We start from the raw sequence: 20,700 nt of genomic DNA on the forward strand, positions 1-20,700 counted from the left end.
AATTATACCTTTTACCGAAGAAGAATTTGATGATGTGAGGCGGCACCTGTTAGAACAGCAGGAAAGTGAAGAGCGAGAGAGGAAAACAAAGGCTGATCAGGACTTCAAAAAGAAGCAATCAACCCCACCATCAAGCCGCGAGTCCTCCACCATCACCACCTCCTCCTATTCCTCCTCAACCTCAACAGACTGAGGAGTTGATTAAATCTGAGCCGCAAGACCGACTCCTAACTAATTTCTACAGAGGTCTCTACCCAATGTCTAAGTCACAGCCTTCAAGAGTGGAAACTTCCTACAACACTTTCTAGAGCCGAACACCCATCAAACAATCTCGAAACACCATAGAACTTGAAGGAGACCCTACTAACACCAATAGGTCACTCTCCCTAAGGTCTATGAACCAAAACCCCAACCCAAAACACCTGGTGCCAAATCACGTAGGATGTCTGGCCGAAATTTGCAGGTCTTCGTTTCCAAAATCTAAAGTCCCTAATGTGTAGCTCTACTCAATGTGAACGCGTGGATATGCTGCAATGCAAAATCGGACAACGTATGCTCACCAAATCACCAGATGAAGCTCGTATAAGGAGCTCGCAAAACCGGACCGTACGCGCACAATATAGGTATCGGCGCGTAGCTCTTGTTGAGGGCAATACGTTGCACTTCTCCGCACTCGATTCCGACCACTGGTGCACACGTAGCGTCAAGATGAAGCTCACACTCCCTCTCGTACATAGTACACTCACTCACAGACTTCAAACTTTTTTTAAAAAAAAATTCAAAAGGTCCTTCATTAAGGTCAAAAAGTACCTTACAATTCTCAAACCCTAAAGTTCCAAATCAACCATCTACTCAATCTAACTATCAAAACTGGGATACAATCTGGAAACTTCTGTAAGCCCCAATATTTACAAGGTGAAATGTCGAGTTTTCTCAATGAATGAATAATTACAAAAAATGATAATCTGCCGAGAAGTCAGTTTCCGTAGGGTGTGTCCAACTTCTAACACTCCCCCCCTCCTTGCTCATGCCGTCCCCAACATGGCTGTTGAGCTGCTTCTTCATCTGATGGTTTCGCGCATCTTGAGCAGCGACTCATATCTTGCATGTAAATCCAGCAGTGTTGGGCCGAATATATTAGTGTTTATGGTGAAGAAGCCGGTGTAGAATGCTTCTTCAAAGGCCTGGAGGTGATAGGATGGCAGAAACATTATCCTTTGATACAATGCATGTATCACCTCCTTGGAAGGATGACCAGACATATCATATGCACATCTGTAAGTATCTTGAAAGAAGAAGATACTGTCTGTCACCTGGCCCACTTTGAACGTCTCGAAAACTTCCAAAAGGGTTTTACAGATCTTCCTCATTATTATGCAAGAAAGGTCAGGCGAGCCAGTGAACAATTTTATGGCGCCCGTTAGGGTTTTCACCATGTATTGAACACTTATTCTCTCGCCTGCCTTCAAGCCTGGCAGCTTTGGATAGTTCAGCCAAGTGGGTTGGCTTCTTTGTAGTATCTCCTGGGCCTTCCACGTCCGTGTCCTTGGTAGAGGGAAGAAGCTTAGATTATCTCTGATGAGTTTGGGTGCCTCTACCAGATGGATTAGGTACTGTGGGTACTTAATCAGCCATGCTTTTCTCCACCTGGGCTAGGAGTCTACTATTAACGTGGCCCCTTCAGGCTGGGAGATATCTGTTGTGTAGAGTGGCATTGTTGTCTCTTCTCTAATCCTCTTGTTGATGGTGGAGGCTTCATATTTTAGCAAAGGATATGGGAGAGAGGGCTGTAGCCATTCACGCCGGAGGTTGCTGGCATCAATCTTCTGAATGGTCATGGATTTAAAAACCCTCTGCTCCCATTCCAAGGCTTCCTTGGCCGTTTCTCTGATTTCTGCCTCTATGGCCTTGCGCAGCTTCTCTTCCTCTTCTTATGTTAGATCTTGTGGCTCTTGAGAGGGTCCTACTAGGATTTCCTCTTGCATGGGTGTGTCCACAGGATCTGCCACATTCTCTAGGTCTATGCCTTCCATGGTTGTTGGCCCTGTGCCTGCTTGCTTTCCTCTCAGCTCTTCTATCTGCTTTATGAGCGTCTGTTTCTCTGCTTCGGCTTCTTCTCCCATGTTCACGAGGAGGTCATTCAATTCTGCGTTTACCTTTTCCGCCTCCTCGAGCTTTTTCTTGATAATTTCTAGCTCATCTTGCATTGCTTTTTTCTCTTCTTCCATGCGTGTTTGCATAACCACGGACCCTTCCGCCATCATTAACCTTTGCTTTTTCTCTAAAGTTAACTCTTTCTAAAGCTCTTTCATCTGTTCTTCATAGATCTGGCTTTTTGTAGTGGTGTGAGTCAAGCTAGTATCTCTGACTATGGCAGGAGATGCCCTTATCCGCTGGATGGTTTGATCTTTAACTTTAAGCTAGTCCTTGAGCTCAAGGACCTCATCCTGGCTAGCCTCCTGGTCTATTTCTGCCTTTTCCTTGGCATTTCTCATGGCCTCTACTTCCTTGGACTCCTCAACAAGTTGTAGGGTTAGGTTATCCCTTTCCCTCTCTGCATCTGTCAATGACTTGCTGAGTTGTTTATACTGCTCTTTGGCTCCTTGAAGTCTTTGGGATGCTACCTGATTTTCTCTTTCCATTTCTTGGCATCTTTGCAATGCCCTTGCTAGACTGTCTTGCAGCTCTGTTTCTCTCTCTATTTGCCTTTGGCTTTGCTTTTGTAAAGTGTCAACTTCCAGCTTTATCTGCACTTCATTGGCTTTGGGAGTTGCCTTTTCACTTTCTGAATCCATTGACTGGGCTCTTATCTCGGTTAGCTTTGTCATCACCGCATCCCAATCAGTGGTGGGCGGGTGCATGTCCACTGTATCAGTGGCCATCTCCTTTAGCTCTGCTAACCGTATGCTTTGCATTTTCTCTTTGTTCCCCGTGCTTGCCAAGTCGAATGCGACTATGGCAGCCTCTTCTTTTGTGTATCCGGCAACTAGCAAGTCTAGAAATGTGTTGTAAGACTCATTTGTCTCTGGTTGCCCACTTTTAGGCTTAGCCTTTTCCTTTGGTTCCTGCTCCTGGTTTTGCTCTTGCTTGGACTTTTCTTGTTCCTCTGGTTTGTCTTGCTCCTCTTTGTCTTCTTGTGGAGGTCTACGAGGAGGTGGTGAAGGCGGTGGGCTGGACTCAGGGCTGGCCGGTGGAGTTGTCGGCTTTTTCTTGAAGTCTCTATCTGCCTTGGTCTTCCTTTCTCTCTCTTGGCCCTCCTGCTCTTCTAGCAGTTTCTGTCGGACTTGCTCCACTTCCTCTTCTGTAAAGGGCACATGTGGGATATTCTCTGTTGTGGCATCAAGAATCTCAAAATTCTTAATGTAATCATCAAATCTGTCTCTGTGCACCCTTGGGGATGATCCCGACATTGCTTCTAGAGACGGCTTCCATAGCTTGTCTAAATCTCCTTTGAGGGATCTTTTGCCTTGAAGCTTTCCATCAGCCTCTCTAGACGTGCCGCTTTCTATGATTTCGTCTCTTTTGCTGGCACTTTTACAGATTCTTTCTTTCCTTTCTTCTGCTCTGGCTGCTCTTCTTGCACGGTTTCTAACCGGCGTTTCAAACGGGTTTCCATCCTTGCTGCTTTTGGTTGCTCGTCTTCCTTATCTTCTTTGAGCCTCAGCCAGTCATTTTGTGATGGAGGGTCGGACCATCTTCCCTTGGCGTGCAATGCCCCATAAATCACCTTCGTGATTAGCTCACCCGGCACGATGTATGTGGGGTTCTTGTTGCCCATATTTACCAAATTATCATGTACATAAGCTACATAATTGATGATCTTCGGCTTTCTTTTCTGCATTGCCCATGTGAATGTTGTGGCAATTGCTGCAGGCGGCATCCTGTACTTTTGTGGCCGCTTTGTACACATATGGAAATATTGATTGTACAGTTGGCTCATGATTGCCACTTTGGGGTTGGCAATATCTTCAAAGGTATAGTTGGCTTTCTTTTCATTGTATACCTTTACTTCGTCTCTTCTTTTGGTTACACTATCCCCCTTGTTGGAGAGGTCTAGTGCAGCTGCCACTACTCTTTTTGTGATTAGAATCTCGGTGCATGGCTTGCCCTATAGATATGTTACTCTGGCCACTCCATCTTCTTTTATTGTTGTCACAAATTCCCAAACTCTTTTTATGTCAATACCTGCTGGCACCGCTTCAAAGTAATTGTGGAGATCAATCTTCTCCAGATACTCTGCCATCTTGCTTCTGACAAACTCATTGAGTTCTCGCGGTAACATTGGTAGCTCTATCACGTTTTCGTCGGTGTCTTTGAACACGCCTTGGTAAATATTTAGATCATTGGACTCCAGAAGATCTTCTTGGATCCATGTGCTTGTTGGCTTTAGAGTTCCTTCTGGTATGACGAAGGGCTCTACCTCTTCTAGGTAATCTTTTATGGTCATTCTTTTCTTCTTTGCCGGTGACTTTGGAGCTGCCATAGATCCTGTTACACTCAGTAGTCCGAAGTTAGCGTTTTTTCCATATTAGCTGAGAAACTGAGTTTTATCTATCCAAATGACTTGAAAATTGAAAATAAAGCTTAAAAGGAACTTGTGAAACTGTGCATGTGCTCATAGTGCAATTCTGGCAAAAAAAAAATCATTTAGACATCCTACGCGTAGGATGTCTTTTTCATCAGAATTGGGTGATACTTGACATGCTGGTAGTCCTTGGCCTGTGGAACATGGCTATGTGCTTGATTTGGATTTGGGTATCAAAAAAGTGGATTTTGGGTTGATTCAGGCTTTAGGTCACAAATTGGGTAGAAAGTCCATAACAGGTAGCAAGTGATGTCCAAATGAGTTGAAAATTGATATATGGGCTCATTGCACCATGGTATTGGATCCCATGTGAAGCAGTACGAGCGGAAGTGCGATGCGAGAGAGAGTGCGGAGGAAAATCACGACGATATGGTGAACTCGCTCTGATACCAGTTGAAGGAGTACGAGTGGAAGTGAGCCGCGAGAGAGAGTGCGAGAAGAAGAGCACGACGATATGGTGAACTCGCTCTACTGTAATGTGTAGAGCATAGTGAGTTCTTATTAGGTTTTTACAAAAGAATATGTGTACATACCTAGCGGCCCGCCCACTTACCTGGGCGACCACATTGGGCTTTATACCCCAACAACCTCCCACTTAAAGTCCAATGTGGTACTTTAAGTGTGAGAGAAGCTACTATACAAGCTAATATACAAGAGATGTAGAGAAGTGATGTACTACCCTACACCTAACTGCTTGCGAAAATGCGCAAAGCTCTCTGAGGGAAGTCCTTTTGTAAGTAGATCAGCAGGATTTTCTGTGGTGTGAACTTTGACAAGCTGAAGTTGCTTCCTCGAGCATTTCCCTGATGAAATGATACTTCACATCCACATGCTTTGTCTTTGAGTGATAAACTGGACTGCAAGCCAATTGTATAGCAATTTGACTATCACAATATAACACAGGCATCTCTTCTTTGATTCCCAAATCTGTTACTAGTCGATTAAGCCAAATTGATTCTTTGCATGCCTCTGATGCTGCAACATATTCATCCTCTGTAGTAGAGTGAGTAACACAATCTTGTAATCTAGAACGCCATGATACTGCTCCACCAGCCAATGTAAAGACATACCCTGACGTAGACCTTCGGTTGTCTAAGTCACCTGCATAATCTGAGTCTATAAAACCCTTTACACTTAGCTCCTGACTCCCATAGCATATACGCATACTCTTTGTAGCTTTCAGGTATCTCAATATTCCTTTCACTGCCTCCCAATGTTTCTTGCCTGGGTTTGACATGTATCGACTTACTACTCCCACTGCAAATGCAATGTCTGGGCGAGTAGCAATCATTGCATACATCAAACTACCCACTGCAGACGCATATGGAATCTTATCCATTTCAGCCTGTTCTTCCTCAGACACAGTTCAATCTTGTTTGCTAAGTTTCACATATGGTGGCAATGGAACACTCAGTGCCTTTCCCTTCTCCATATTGAAACGTTGCAAAACTTGTCAATATACTCTGTTTGAGATAACCAAATCAACTTCTTTGATCTGTCTCTCTCAATGCGCATACCAAGTATATGACTTGCCTCACCCATGTCTTTCATGTCAAACGATTTTGCCATATTTGACTTCAAAGCTGAAATTTCTTCCAAGTGCTTGCCAGCAATCAACATGTCATCCACATACAAAATAAGGATCAGCCAACTGCCATCCTTAGCCTTCTTTGTATATAGACAGTGATCGAACTCACTACGTTTGTAGCCTTGAGAAAGCATAAACTTGTGGAATTTATGGTACCATGCCCTCAGTGATTGTTTTAAGCCATAAAGACTCTTTAACAACTGGCATACCCAATCTTCCTTGCCTTTCTCAACAAACCCTTCTGGCTGCTGCATGTAAATTTCCACATCTAAATCACCATGCAAGAACGCTGTCTTGACATCCATTTGGTGCAACACCAAATCTAATATGGCAACCAATGCAAGAAAGCATCTCAATGTAGTCATTTTGACCACCGGAGAGAAGACTTCATCAAAGTCAATGCCTTGTTCTTTCTTAAAGCCCTTGGCAATAAGCCTTGCTTTGTACTTTGGCTGACTATCATGAGCGGTGATCTTATACCTGTAAACCCATTTACAAGGTAGAGCCTTTTTGCCCCGTGGTAATTTAACTAGCTTCCATGTCTGGTTTTTATGTAGAGCTGTCATCTCTGACTGCATGGCCAATTGCCAATTCCCGGAGTCCTTCATTTGCACTGCTTCCTTGTAACATGAAGGCTCATTGCAATCAGTCAACATGACATAATTCATAGATGGAACAAACCTATCAGGAGGTCGCGTGACACGTCCAGATCTATGCACAATAGGTGGCTCAGGCTCAGCCACAACCTGTGGTTCCAATCTATCCTGTCCTTGCTCCTCTTGAGTTCTGACATTTTGTCTTGCACGTGCAGGTCCATCTTCTTGGAAGACAACTCTTCTAATCTCCTCAACCCTCTCTGGTTTAGAATGATATTTGGATTCATTAAAGTGAACATCATTGCTGCGGACAACCTTTCTGGATTCGGGATCCCAAAGTCTGTACCCCATCTTACCAGAATTACCATAGCCTAGAAAGATGCACTTTCTACTCTTTGGCTCAAGTTTGTTCCGAAATTCCTTTGGAATGTGAGTATATGCCTCACAGCCAAAGACTCTGAGATGCTTGTATGAGGGCATTTTGCCTGACCATACCATCTCTGGCATTGAATCCTTCTGCAAAACCTTGCTAGGAGATCTATTTACAAGATGAACAGCTGTTGATACAGCTTCAGCCCAAAACCCATTTGGCAGCTATGCATTAGACAACATACTTCTGACCTTCTCTTGTATGGTCCTATTCATCCTCTCAGCAACACCATTTTGAGGAGGATTGTAAGGAGCAGTAAGTTCATGTTTTATATCTTTTGACTCACAAAAGTCCTGAAAGGCCTTTGAAACATACTCTCCACCATTGTCAGTGCGTAAGCATTTAAGCTTCTTGCCACTCTGATTTTCCACAAGTGTCACAAACGTTTTGAAAACACTAAACGCTTCATCCTTGTGCTTGAGAAAGTAAACCCATACTTTCCTCGAGTAATCATCTATAAATGTCATAAAGTAAGAAGCTCCCCCTAGAGATAGGTTAGGCATAGGTCCACACAAATCACTATGAACAAGTGCCAACTGTGTATCTCTTCTACTGCTTCTATGCTTATGTTGCTGCTGTGTTTGCTTACCATACAGACAATGTTCACAGAATTCAAAATCATTAAATGAAAAGCCAGGCAAATAACCAGAACGAGACAAGATTTCCATTCCCTTCTTGGACATATGTCCTAACCGGCTATGCCACAAAGAAACGTTCGGCTGCTCGGTTACATTGATTACATTTTTAGAGACATTTGATACATAAATCATGTAAAGTCCTCCAGACTTTACTCCATGTGCTACTGTCATAGAACCCTTGGATATCTTCCACATGTTCTGTCCAAAAGTGGTGACGTAGACAGCATCATCAAGTAAACTTGTGCTGATCAAGCTCTTTGTAATTGCGGGAACATGTCTCACATTCTTCAGCGTGAAAGAAGAGCCATTCTAAAACTTCAATTGAACATCTCCAACACCTAAGATCTCACATGTCTGCCCATTGCCTAGCCGAACATGATCTTTAGTGGTCACATAAGACGTAAACCACTCCTTGTTTGGAGACACATGAAGTGATGCCCCTGAGTCTATTATCCAGTCACTCTGTGCATTTCCATCAGATGCTTTAAGAAGAGCTGAGTCCATTGTATTCTTCAAGAAGTAGATGTCTCCTGACACTAGACTGCCATCCTCTGCAACAGTGTTTGTCACATTTATTTATTGAATCTTTATTGAGGACTTGTTCTTCTCACCATGGTCTTCAGCTTTCTCTTTGCCTTTTTCTGCTTTCCATTCTCTGCAGTCTCTTTTCATGTGACCCTTCTTGCCACAATGGTAGCATTCTATGTCACTCTTGCCTTTAGCACTGCAGGACTTGCTACGAGACTGATTCCTCTTTCCACCTTTGTACTTTTCTTTGGTCCTTCCTCTGACAACTAAGGCTGTTCCTTTGCCTTTGTCCATTGTCTTTCTATTGGTTTCTTCAGTAAGCAGACTTCCTTCTACACCTGCTATGTTCAAACCATCTGGAGGTGCAGAATTACTCAAAGCTGTGCGAAAAGTGTCCCAAATTTCTGGCAATGTGATCAACAGGAACATAGCTCTAACAGGTTCATCAAACTTGACACCTTGAGCTGACAACTGACTGTAGATTGTGTTGAATTCATTCAGATGATTGGACATATGTGTCCCTTCTTTCATCTTCAAGTCAACAAGCTTCTTAAGCCAGTATACCTGTGAAGCTGCACTCTGCTTCTCATAAAGATCACTCGGCTTTAACCATGCTTGATAAGCCGACATCTCGTCTGCTACATTGAAGTAAACGCTTTCTGCCAAAGTCAGCATAATGGTAGAAAGTGCCAATTCATCCATTTCGCTCCATTCATCTTCGTCCATATCTTCTGGTTTTATCCCCTTGAGCTTTATAGGTTTTATCTGCTTCTTTTGTACCAACACGTGCCAAATCTGCTTCTTCCACAATGGGAAATTGGTTCCATCCAGCTTCTTGATATTGTAAAGAGCAGTGTCCTGTGATCCAGCCATAGCTACGCTTCACAGTGGTTTACTTTCCTGGGAAAAATTCGGCAGAGTTTCCCCTGTAAATTGACCTCTGAACCAATATCAACCTGTCAAATGAACCAAGAAAGCTTCAGATTTTGCATAAATTTCGGCAGAGTCTCCTTTGTAAAATGGCTCTGGTGTACTCAAAAAACAGACCAAAAAACAGCTCAAAAAGCACTGTCTCTCTAACACTGTAAGCTGCGGGTAAACCTGTCCTGCACCTGTACTGTCTCTCACTGTCCTGTCACTGTCCTATAAGCATAGACTGCGACAATGCCTCAATGGCAGTAAAGCAAAGATGCAATCCCAACTGTCTAACTCACAGTCAATACATCCTAGCTGCCTATCTAAGGGTGCTCGAGGGATTGCTCCAAGACCTGTATCACCGAAAGGATCTCAACATTCGAGAATCCCCCAGCTCAATAAAACCTCACTCAACCCTCAACAAAGGCTACAGTAAATCTGACAGTACATAGACTTCCCACAAAGTCATACATCCACAAATTTCCCACTATATGCTGTAACCGCTGCGGCGGTTGTTTGCTGCGTGACTCACAGCCAGCAAACCCTCAACAAATATACATCATCTCTGACAATACATCCCATGTGGAAGTACCTGCAATGTCAGGATGAAATCTGGAATATCAAGCAGCAAACACAAGCTACCTGATGAACTAGTGGATGTCGCCTATAGTCTGTGTGTAGATGCGCCCGTGTCGTATGTGACACGCCTCCAAGAACTGTGAGCCGTCCTTCGATGTGTAGACAGCCACAAATCAACACTCTGGGAGTGTCGATATCCTCAGCACCTGCAGTCGTAGGCCGAAAACCCCAAATTTGCAGAGTCGGATCTGCACCCGCCGAGACCACGTAGTCGAAAATGGCATGCGCAGACCTTTGTCGAAGCCGAACGGTGGCCGAGATGACCTCAGAATGAAATTCTGAGAACACCAAGCCCTTTGGGCCCGCCCACGAGATTTGGGGCCGTGTCTTCGCCTGTCGAATTTCACTCCAATCTGAGTTGGTGACTCTAGCCTCCTGCAGTGTTGCCCCGAGCCTCGATCTGAGCTCTAATACCAGTTGAAGGAGTACGAGCGGAAGTGCGACGCGAGAGAGAGTGCGAGAAGAAGAGCACGACGATATGGTGAACTCGCTCTGATACCAGTTGAAGGAGTACGAGCGGAAGTGAGCCGCGAGAGAGAGTGCGAGAAGAAGAGCACGACGATACGGTGAACTCGCTCTACTGTAATGTGTAGAGCATAGTGAGTTCTTATTAGGTTTTTACAAAAGAATATGTGTACATACCTGGCGGCCCATCCACTTACCTGGGCGACCACATTGGTCTTTATACCCCAACACCATGATGTCACTCTTTGCACAGAAGGTCAAAAATATGATGGAGATATCCTACGCGTAGGATGTCTTTTTCATCAAAATGGCATGGGATTTGTTATGTGGGTAGTCCTTGGCATATGGAACATGTCCATGCTTTTGGATTTTGATTTGGACAAGAATTAATGTTGGTAAGAGCTTGTGTAGTGTTTTTGGGCTCAAAAAGTGTATCTTGAAGGTGTTGGGGGTCAAAAATGATCAGAATGGCTTCAAACTTGGTATTGAGCTCTTGAAGATGATGTGATTGGATCTAGAATGGACAAACATCCTCTGTAGGCCAAAAATGTCAAATAGACATCCTACGTGTAGGATGTCTACTTCATCAATTTTTTCTTCTGACCACATAGATTGGTTGGTTATGTGCTTGTGAATGTGTTGTGCAAGTTTCATGTGATTTGGACAAGTTTTGGTAGGTCTATGGCCCATTATTGCCTCTATGCCCCAACTTTGCGTTTTTCATACATATAAGGTCAATTTTTGTCCAAATGTGATGAAACTTGGTGGCTAGCATGTAAAGGTCATTCAGAAAACGTGTGTGATGAAAAATGTTGGGATCTGTGTCTAGAAATTCCCTTGAGACATCCTACGCGTAGGATGTCTCCTGATGATTTTTTCATGGAATTTGTCACTAGTGCCTGCCCTTAGTCCCCCTGAGTCCCTTTTAAGCCTAATTTCAACAAAAAAGTCAAATGGATAGAAAGTAACTCCCTGTGTGGATTTCAGAGCCCCCGAGCCGTTTTCTAACTTTTGGAGTGCTTTTTGGCGATGAAATTTCTTGATGTTGGTCTCCATAGCTCCCTGATCCCTTGGGGATCCTTGCCGTATGGTTTTTGTCGACTTTGGCTTCACCGGAGCTTCCTTTGGCAATTCGTCTTTCTAGAAGCACACGTAGTTGCGTTTACATGTCTTCGATGATTTGTGGTGGTCTACCACCATAGGACTTGGTTGTTGATGGTCTAGGAAATCCGCTCGTGAAGTTTGGTGGCAAACGGACATGCGGTTTGGCTGCGAGAGCTATTTGACGCTTTGTGTGTCGGATGCCGTTTCTGAAGTTTAGTGTCGCTTCGGGTCACCTTTTGTTCATGTGGGCTACATAGACTTGTCGAGCATGTCGAGATGCTCCTACCCACGAATTTTGGTAGCATTTGGGCGCCTTTTCGCCGATTTTCCTTTTGGTGGCCTCTTGCAGGATTCTAGGAATTAGGGTTTTTCCCGATGATTTTCTATTGCCTTTGGACATCCAAGACTGGTCTCCTATGCTAGGGTAAGCTACCGATGAAGTCTCGTTGCTTTTGGGTTAGCCGTTAGGTGGCTGCTTCTACTTGTAGGTCTCTACTGCCCGCTTTGTGTGTGAACCCTACGCTAGTTTTCACGACAAAACGACAAACATGCGCGAAAAGCTCAAGGTGGTGAGCCTACCTCTCATGTCTAAAGCCCGTGGGGTAGTCGTGCACGTCGTAGAAGCTGCTGGAAGTTCCGCTCGCTCTATAGAGGTGACAGAAGCTCTCTCTCAAATGTCAATAGTGAAAATGAGCTAAAAATGAGGTGAAAATTTCTTAGAATGGAGGTCCCCGAACCACTTTTCATGAAATTTGACATGTGCTCCCAACTTCTTGCGAAATGCGGTTTAGACTCAAATTTTTTTTGATTTGGACTCCATTTGCTCTATTTACCAGAAATTTGGCATTTCAGTCAAAATCTGGCCAAAACACGCTTTCTGCTCCAGTCTCATAATTGCACCCCCACTGTACCATAGGTTGTCCTATAGTCACTGTTTTTGTTTTTCATTACGACTGTTTTTCACCTGCTTTTTGTGTTTTTGAAGTTTTTTCTGCCGAAAATTAGCAAAACTTAAAAGGAAAATAGCAAATCAAACCCAGAAAATCCCCAAAAATCCTAATAAATCACAAACATCACCGCAAAACATTATATACACTCACATGCAATTTTTATGGCCGTATTTCTCCGTTTTACCAATATTTTGCCCGAAAAATGGCTATTTCTACTTAGTTTCCCTTGTTTTGGTAACATAGATCTTTGCACTACGGTCAGTGACTTTGTATGTGTGTAGTTAGCATGGTTGGCTTTTACCTGTTTGTTAGCCTTGGGTATCATGTTGTTCTTTAGTGGCACTCGTGATTTTGGCTCTTTTTCCTATGATTGCATTGCTCGCATCTGATTATTCCGGTATTGCTGAGCAAAGGCTATTACCTGTTTTTCTTGTGCATGCTAAATTTTGACTGCATTCGCATTCCAATCTATCTGCACATTGTACTCTTTTTGCTAAGGTTGTCCCATCAACATTGGGTGTTGTGTGCTTTCATTCTCGACTACATAAAATTTGTGTGGGTAAATATATTGTTGTACTTGTACATTCAATATAGTCCATCCCAATGTTTTCAACGAGTGTGATGTACTACTTTCCAGCATTTGAGGAGTAGGATGAAGTTGACCTTTGGACTTGAGCTGTTGGTATAATCCGTAAGAGATCAAATTTGCTTGAGCTCCAGAATCAAGCAATGTCGTCGATTCAACTTGATTGCTCCCCACTTTGACTGCAATTATGGCCTCCACTGTGTCTTCATCCAACGTCGTTAGTCAAATGGCATTGATTCGCAATGGTGCTTCACCTTGTTGTTGTTGTCGTAGAAGTCTTCGTTTTGCAATGCGTTCTTTTGCTTCCGCTTGAGCTTCTTCTCGTACTCTCTGTTTCTCTTGCATTCGTTGTTTTCCTTGATGGATTTGTTGAAGCATCTCCTATGTAAGTGGTAAATGATATTTCTTCAATCGATATCGACTAATCCAATTGGACATTTATTCACCTGCTAATGTAGCAAGCTTGACAGCTCCGCTTTGTGATAGATCACTATTCACAAAGGGTCCCATCCCTCACTTTTTAAGTTTCTTGGCATGTTGCTTCAAAGTATAAACAAGTACATAATCACCTATTTTGAACTCTTTCGTGTGCACATGCTTGTCAAAAAACTCTTTTGTCTTCTCTTTTTAGCATAGATCGAAGCTACAGCTCTCAAGCGGAGTTCATCTAGCTTTTCAAGATCATCTATTCTTGAAGAGAGCTCATGCCCTGTCCATTCTAAGCGTTTTGCTACTCGTAGAGTTGGAATTAAAAACTCTATGGGTAGTATAGCATTTAGGCCAAACACCATGTTGTATGGTGTCGTTCTTATCGATGTTTTGTAAGCTACCCTATATGCCCATAGTGTTGAGTGTAGATGTTGATCCCAATCTGTTCTTGTCTCTGACACAATTTTAGTGAGAACCGTGCATTGTGTTTTATTTGTGGCCTCAGCTTGTCCATTTGCATGTGGATGGTATGGAGCAAATTTCCTATGTATGACCATGAATTCCTCTAGAAGATATTCAATGACTTCATTAAGAAAATGTGTTCCACGATCACTGACAATTTCTATTGGTAAACCGTATCGTACAAAAAAATTCTCATACAAAAATTTTGCAGTGGTCCGTGCATCTGCTTTTTGCGTTGCCTTGGCTTCCGTCCATTTTGTGAGATAGTCCATAGCCACAATGATATATTGGGTATGGGTGCGATATGCAGAGGGTGAAATAGGTCCCACAAAATCAATGCCCCATTTTGCAAATGCCCTTGCTCCCATCATTGGCCGTAGTGGCATCTCATCTCTCTTTATCGGCACCTTGGTGCGCTGACATGCGTCACAACGTTTTACAAACTCTTCAGCATCCATATGCAATGTAGGCCACCATATTCCTGCGGTTAAGACAATTTTTGTCGTCTTATCGCCCGAAAAATGGCCTCCACTTATTCCTCCATGTGCATGTTCTAGAATCAGCAGGTATTCACTTTCACTTGCACAGATTCTAAGTTGATTGTCCTTTACTCTCTTGTAGAGTTGGTTCCCAATTAACTGGAAGTAGCTAGCCTCCAGCTCTATAGACCTTTTCCGTGCTCTTGTTATGTTCTCAGGAAACGTCCTGGTGGTTAAGAAATCAATCATATATTGACTCCATGCAGGTGCAATGTTTACCTGAAACAATGTCGTGTGATCCACTGGTCGTTTGGCACTACATATAGTACAATTGGTAACATAAGAATGTGTGTCTGCATACATAGTTGGCTAATAAACCCCTAACTGTTTTAGTCTCTGGGGTGTTTTCCCTGTTGAACAATGAAATGCACAATCCTGGACATGTGCTTCTTCAAGGTAACACTCGAATTCTTCCGGATTTATACATAATCGTAGGATTTGGTCCGATCCTAGATGATACATCCGTCTGCAATCAACTAAAAGTTTTTTTGTTTGTCTTCCATCAATGATTGAGCTGTTTCAATCATCTTTCTACACATTTCCAACCTTTGTTTTTCTATTTCAGCATATGGATAAGTCATCCACCTTTGCTCCTGGGTTTGGTTCTTTTTTAGTCTGGCTTCGTAAGCTTTTAGAAGTGCATCGAACTGCTCATTTACCTTGTCTGCCAGTACAGATCCTCCTGATCCTACCACTTTGGGCTTTGCTATTTCCTTGGGTGCTATGGTTACCGTGGTGTGTGAGCTTAAGCTAGCTAGATCCTCTAACCGCTCTAATCTATCCTTTGTATGTTTTAACTCCTCGGATAGAGCTGTTTGTTCTCGTTCTTTCCTGGCTTTCATACGCGCCTTTCTAGCTTTCCAAGTGCTTCTCTGATTTTTCGTTTTTGAACTTGGGGCATCGGTTTTTGGCTCTTCAATTATAGGTTCGTTCGTCATTCTTTGAGCTTGGGCTAGTGTCACCGCCTGAATAGGTGTGATCGTTTCATTTTCTGACCCTCCACTGGAAGGTACTATTTCTAGCATGTTCAAGGTAGTTTTTGCTCCTTTGCTCGTGTTTTTAGGGCAATCGGGAATTAGATGAGTAACTCCACACTCGGTGCAATATGTGTTGACTCTAATGATTTCATCATGAGGACAGTCTCTTAGCCAATGGTCTCCACCACACTTGTAGCAGGGTTCCTTGGGTTGTTGAGGTGCTCCTTGAGCTCCCCTTTGTTGGTATACATGTCTCTGTCCGCCCATGCCTCCATTGGCTATGAACAACAATGTTTGCTCATCTAAGCTATATCTTCCTTCTCCTGCTACCTGTGCAGTTGTTGGTGGTTCTGTACTTCCTATCATGCTCCATGGTTCCGGTATTGAGGGTTCTTCCGGTGGATAATAGACAGAGTTTGCCGCAGGGATCTTCATAATATGCATGCATAGGCACCAAAGCCTTTTCCTCTGATTCGGTTACGGTTGGTGTGTATCTTATAGTCTGGTTGTAATCCTGGTAGGGGTGGTTGTTGCCCCAACACCGGTTGTGGTCTTTCTACACCTACAAGTCCTGGTAGGTTGCCTGCTTGATACCTAGGCATCGGTGGAACTTGAGGAGAAGCTACTTGAGTTTGGGGAGCGTAAGGTCTCTCTCTCACATACCCTTTGTTATAATAACATTCCTCTATCCCATGGTTTGTCCATTTTTTTTCAATAGCACACCACTTGGGCTGTTTAGCCTAGGGTTTGGTGTACAAGTTAATCTTTTTTAGCACTTCGTCTACAAGCAGCTCTTGGTTTATAGCCACTTCTCCTTTTGGTGCTGTCTTAGAAGACTTGCTTCCACTTTGTTGTGAAGATGAATCGTCGTCAAGGTCCTTGAACTCCCCCTCTTTGTAGACCGCACAATTTTCCACAAGATAAAGAGCCTCCTTGGTCAACTCATTCAACGTCGTGCTCCCTTCATATGTAAGTATTTCTGGAGATCCGCATTCCTTAGTCCTTGGATGAATATAAGCATAAGTCTGGATTGAGTTGGCAGTTCTTCCACAGGGCAGAACTTAACATATCTTTTTAGTCTTAGGGCTGCCTTTCGTACAGATTCCCTATCTTTCTGTTTGAATTTATGGATTTGTGAGACGTATTATGAGCTATCCCCCTTTGTGAGAATTCCTCGATAAACTCGTCAAACACTTCCTCCATAGAATCAAAGTCTCTACGCTCTACAGAGTCAAACCAAGTAGCAACGTCATCCTCTAGGGTTAGTCCAAACCCTGCAAATTGGGTAGGGAAGTCTAACACCTCTTCAGCTCTAATTACACGCACAAAGGCTGCTACATGATCTCTTGGATCTTTGTTTCCTGTGTATTTCTTGTTTACCCATTTTTGCACTTGAGAGGGTCTAATTCTACGATGGTCTACAAAACTCATCATTGGATCTCCACGTCCTAATCGATATACCTCCTCAGGTCTTCTGTAGTAGGCTGGTTCCTGTCCCAGTGGTGCTCCTAAGCCATAATTTCTAGCAGTTCTTGCCAGAGATGGTTCATCTCTTCGAACTCGTTCTATGGGTGGTCCTCCAGGCTCTGTTGACCCTTGAGTCTTTGGCTTACTCTCTCCTTAATACCTTGAATAGAGTGGTGGTTCTTGCAAATCCCTAAGCCCTCGTGCGGCTTGATAACCATCTTGGTTTTGGTCTTGTTCCAATGTTGCACTCTGTCGAAGCCATGCCTGCAATGATGGCTGAGTTGTTGGTTAGTTTTGATTGTTGAACGTCTGCAGTCGGGTAGAATGTGAGGTAGCGTCATAATCCTTAGCATATGTTAATGCTCCTGGAATCGTCGCCTTTTCTACCTCCTCTAGGAGAATACGTTGGTATTCTCGCCCGTATCTATCAACAAAAACTATACCCTTCCCCATAGCAGTTTCATAAGAGAATAAGTAAAGAACCTTGTCCTTGCTTAACTCGTTTAAGTATGGTTCTTTGCAACGAAAGTAAGCGACTATTCCCACACTCTCATGCTTATAGATTCCCACATTCTCATTATTAGTTGAAACCCTGGTTGTTTTCTTATCATACATAAAAATTGCTCCAGGACGATCAATGTTTGGTGGCATTCTTGAGCTTCTGAAACCATTTCCCCTTTCGCCACATTATCTCCATATCTGTTGTGATCTTCAAGGTTACTAACTATCAGGTAGTGTTCCCCTTTTCGTCTCGGAATCTATCTCCATCATCATAGACTTGAATTATTTCCAATCTCTGAGCCCGCCTTTCTTCAATACAAATGCACTTGCGTCCTCGATAGTCATAATAGACTAGGGCTCCCCTCGAGTTTGTTCCCTCTAAGAAGATCACAGTGAGCTTGGAATCATTCAAAGGATTTAGGGAGGTGCTTCCTCCTAGCATTGGTCCGTCATACGTGAAACCTCCTGGCTGTTGACTACCCATCACTACCTTCCTCAATAATCGATGCTAGTGGATCTAGCCTTGCCTGAGTTACACTCTCCTTGGTGGACACTAAGCTACCTTGGTCACCTGCCACCTTCTGGTCTCTAAAAATGTATCTTCTTGATATGAAATTCATCAAACTTATCAATGCAATTTACCACAAATCCAACCACTCACCTGGCAAAGGATCAGTCTCCGCACAACTTCTTGCTTTGCTGCTGAATCTACCTATACACAAGTGTTTAATTTCGGCAAATCGGATCAAAGCATTTATCTGCTAGAGGTTATCTTAGTAATGATTGGTATAACTGGAGAGTTAATCTCAACCACTACTATATTTTATACACTACTGATGTTTTGGATTAGGTCTGCTAATCTAGAACTGTACTTCCCTCGGATGTTGGTCAATTTATGTGAAAAAGTCTGAATTCAGTCTTTGCTCCGTCAAATGGACAAACAACGTCCAAATTCACTTCTGAAAGAAGTTCTGGAATCCTTAAGCCAAATGGAATCTCATTGTCTAAGCCCAGTCAAATTTTCTCTTCAGTAGGCCCCAATAGACATCCTACACGTAGGATGTCTCCTGCTTTGTTTTGCTTGGATTTTTGCACTATGGATTCCCCTTGATGTGTTGAGTCCACAGCTGCTTTTACTTTTTTATTTGGACACCTATAAGCTGGTCAATGGATCAAAAATCTGTTCCGACAGCCTGTTGCTGATCTTGATTAGTCTAATCAACTCCAATTTGGACCAAAATTGACTAGGAGCCTTGTCTCAGGCTATACAACACCTTGCTATGCCCATTGTCAGTATCTGGCTTCAATTTCTTGCTTTAGACATCCTACGAGTAGGATGTCTTTTTCATCAGAATGGCTTCAAATTCAAAACACAGGCTCCCCTTGAGTTGCTGATCACTTTGGTATGCTCAAAATTAGGTTTGGAGTGCAAAATCACACAGAAGACATCCTACGCGTAGGATGTCTTTTTGGTCTGTTTGACCCCAGACTTGACCCACAACTTCCCCTTGATGTCAGCAACCCAGTGGTATGCTTAGATTTTGGTTTGGATTTCAAAAGTCCCCAATTTTAGCTGTTCTTGCCTTTATTCAGTCAAAAGTGCTAAAGTCAGCTTTGAACCCAATTTTCTCACCCAAATGAGATGAAACCCCTCTCAGTCACTCAATATATCATGAAGATCATGCTCAGGCAGCCATCATATGGTTTTGGTCTTAAAATAATGCTTTGGCACAATTTGGGTAGGATGTCTGGCAATTTTAGTCTATCTGGCCTTATCCTGTCAAGATATGGTCAAATTTCCACTTTCCAGTTGAAAATAGGGTGAACCCCACCTTCTGAACACACTGGTCAACTCAAAATCCCAAAATTCCCACCAGATTAGCCTATAGACATCCTACCCATAGGATGTCTCCTGGCTTGAAATTAATTTTTTTCCTGACAGAAATGCTCCTGATGCTCTGCAGCTCTATCAGAAACACTCACAGTAACTTTTGGACTTCACTTCAGCGTTCAAACACACTTTTGCATCTTTTTGCGTCTTTTACAAACTTGTGATGACTTTACCAAGCAAGTATACATGCATGAAGTGCTCTACATCCTGAATCATGATGTCCTACTTACTCTACTCCTACTCATCATGTGAAATGGTGATAATGGTGTTTTGGTTGCTCTTTGGCCTCTCCGGACTCTCAAGGTCTCCTCTCACCGCTTCTACCACTCCAACTCCTACTCAAGAACTCAACTAATACCTAAAACTATCTCAGTCTACCTAAATCTACCTAAGTCGAAGGATCAAGGCCAGACACACGCTTCCTAGACTCCCTCAAAGACCTAGAGAGTCCTCCACCCTCTGGTCCTTTCTATATGTAAAACGAGACTCTTGGCAAGCCAAAAATCCCTATCCTCAAGGACTAGTTTCGGTCACCTACCTAAGGTTTTCGTCCCCGGCAGCATCGCCAATGTTGGACGGATATGTCACGACGGACGTCAGCACAGCGAGAACTCACCTAACAAGATTTGTCAGCTAAGGACAAAGCTCGACCCGCAGGCGCGTGGAAGCAAGCATAAGGTGTCAACCTACACTCAACTGACTCCTAACTAATTCCTACAGAGGTCTCTACCCAATGTCTAAGTCACAGCCTTCAAGAGTGCATAAGAGGAAACATCCTACAGGCTACAACACTTTCTAGAGCTGAACACCCATCAAACAATCTTGAAAAACCACAGAACTTGAAGGAGACCCTACTAACACCAATAGGTCGCTCTCCCTAAGGTCTATGAACCAAAACCCCAACCCAAAACACCTGGTGCCAAATCACATAGGATGTCGGGCCGAAATTTACAGGTCTTTGTTTTTGAAATCTAAAGTGCCTAATGTGTAGCTCTACTCAATGTGAACGCGTGGATATGCTGCAATGCAAAATCGGACAACGTATGCTCACCAAATCACTAGATGAAGCTCGTAGAATGAGCTCGCAAAACCGGACCGTACGCGCGCAATATAGGTATCGGTGCGTAGCTCTCGTCGGGGGCAACATGCTGCACTTCTCCGCACTCGATTCCAACCACCGGTGCACACGTAGCATCAAGATGAAGCTCACACTCTCTCTCGTACACAGTACGCTCATTCACAGACTTCAAACTTTTTTTTTTTAAATGACAAAAGGTCCTTCATTAAGGTCAAAAAGTGGTATAAATACCTTACAATTCTCAAACCCTAAAGTTCCAAATCAACCATCTACTCAATCTAACTATCAAAAGTGGGATACAATCTGGAAACTTGTGTAAGCCCCAATATTTA

The sequence above is a fragment of the Adiantum capillus-veneris genome, chromosome 1 (genome assembly GCF_014529385.1).
Source record: "Adiantum capillus-veneris isolate H3 chromosome 1, ASM1452938v2, whole genome shotgun sequence".
Classification (NCBI taxonomy): domain Eukaryota; kingdom Viridiplantae; phylum Streptophyta; class Polypodiopsida; order Polypodiales; family Pteridaceae; genus Adiantum; species Adiantum capillus-veneris.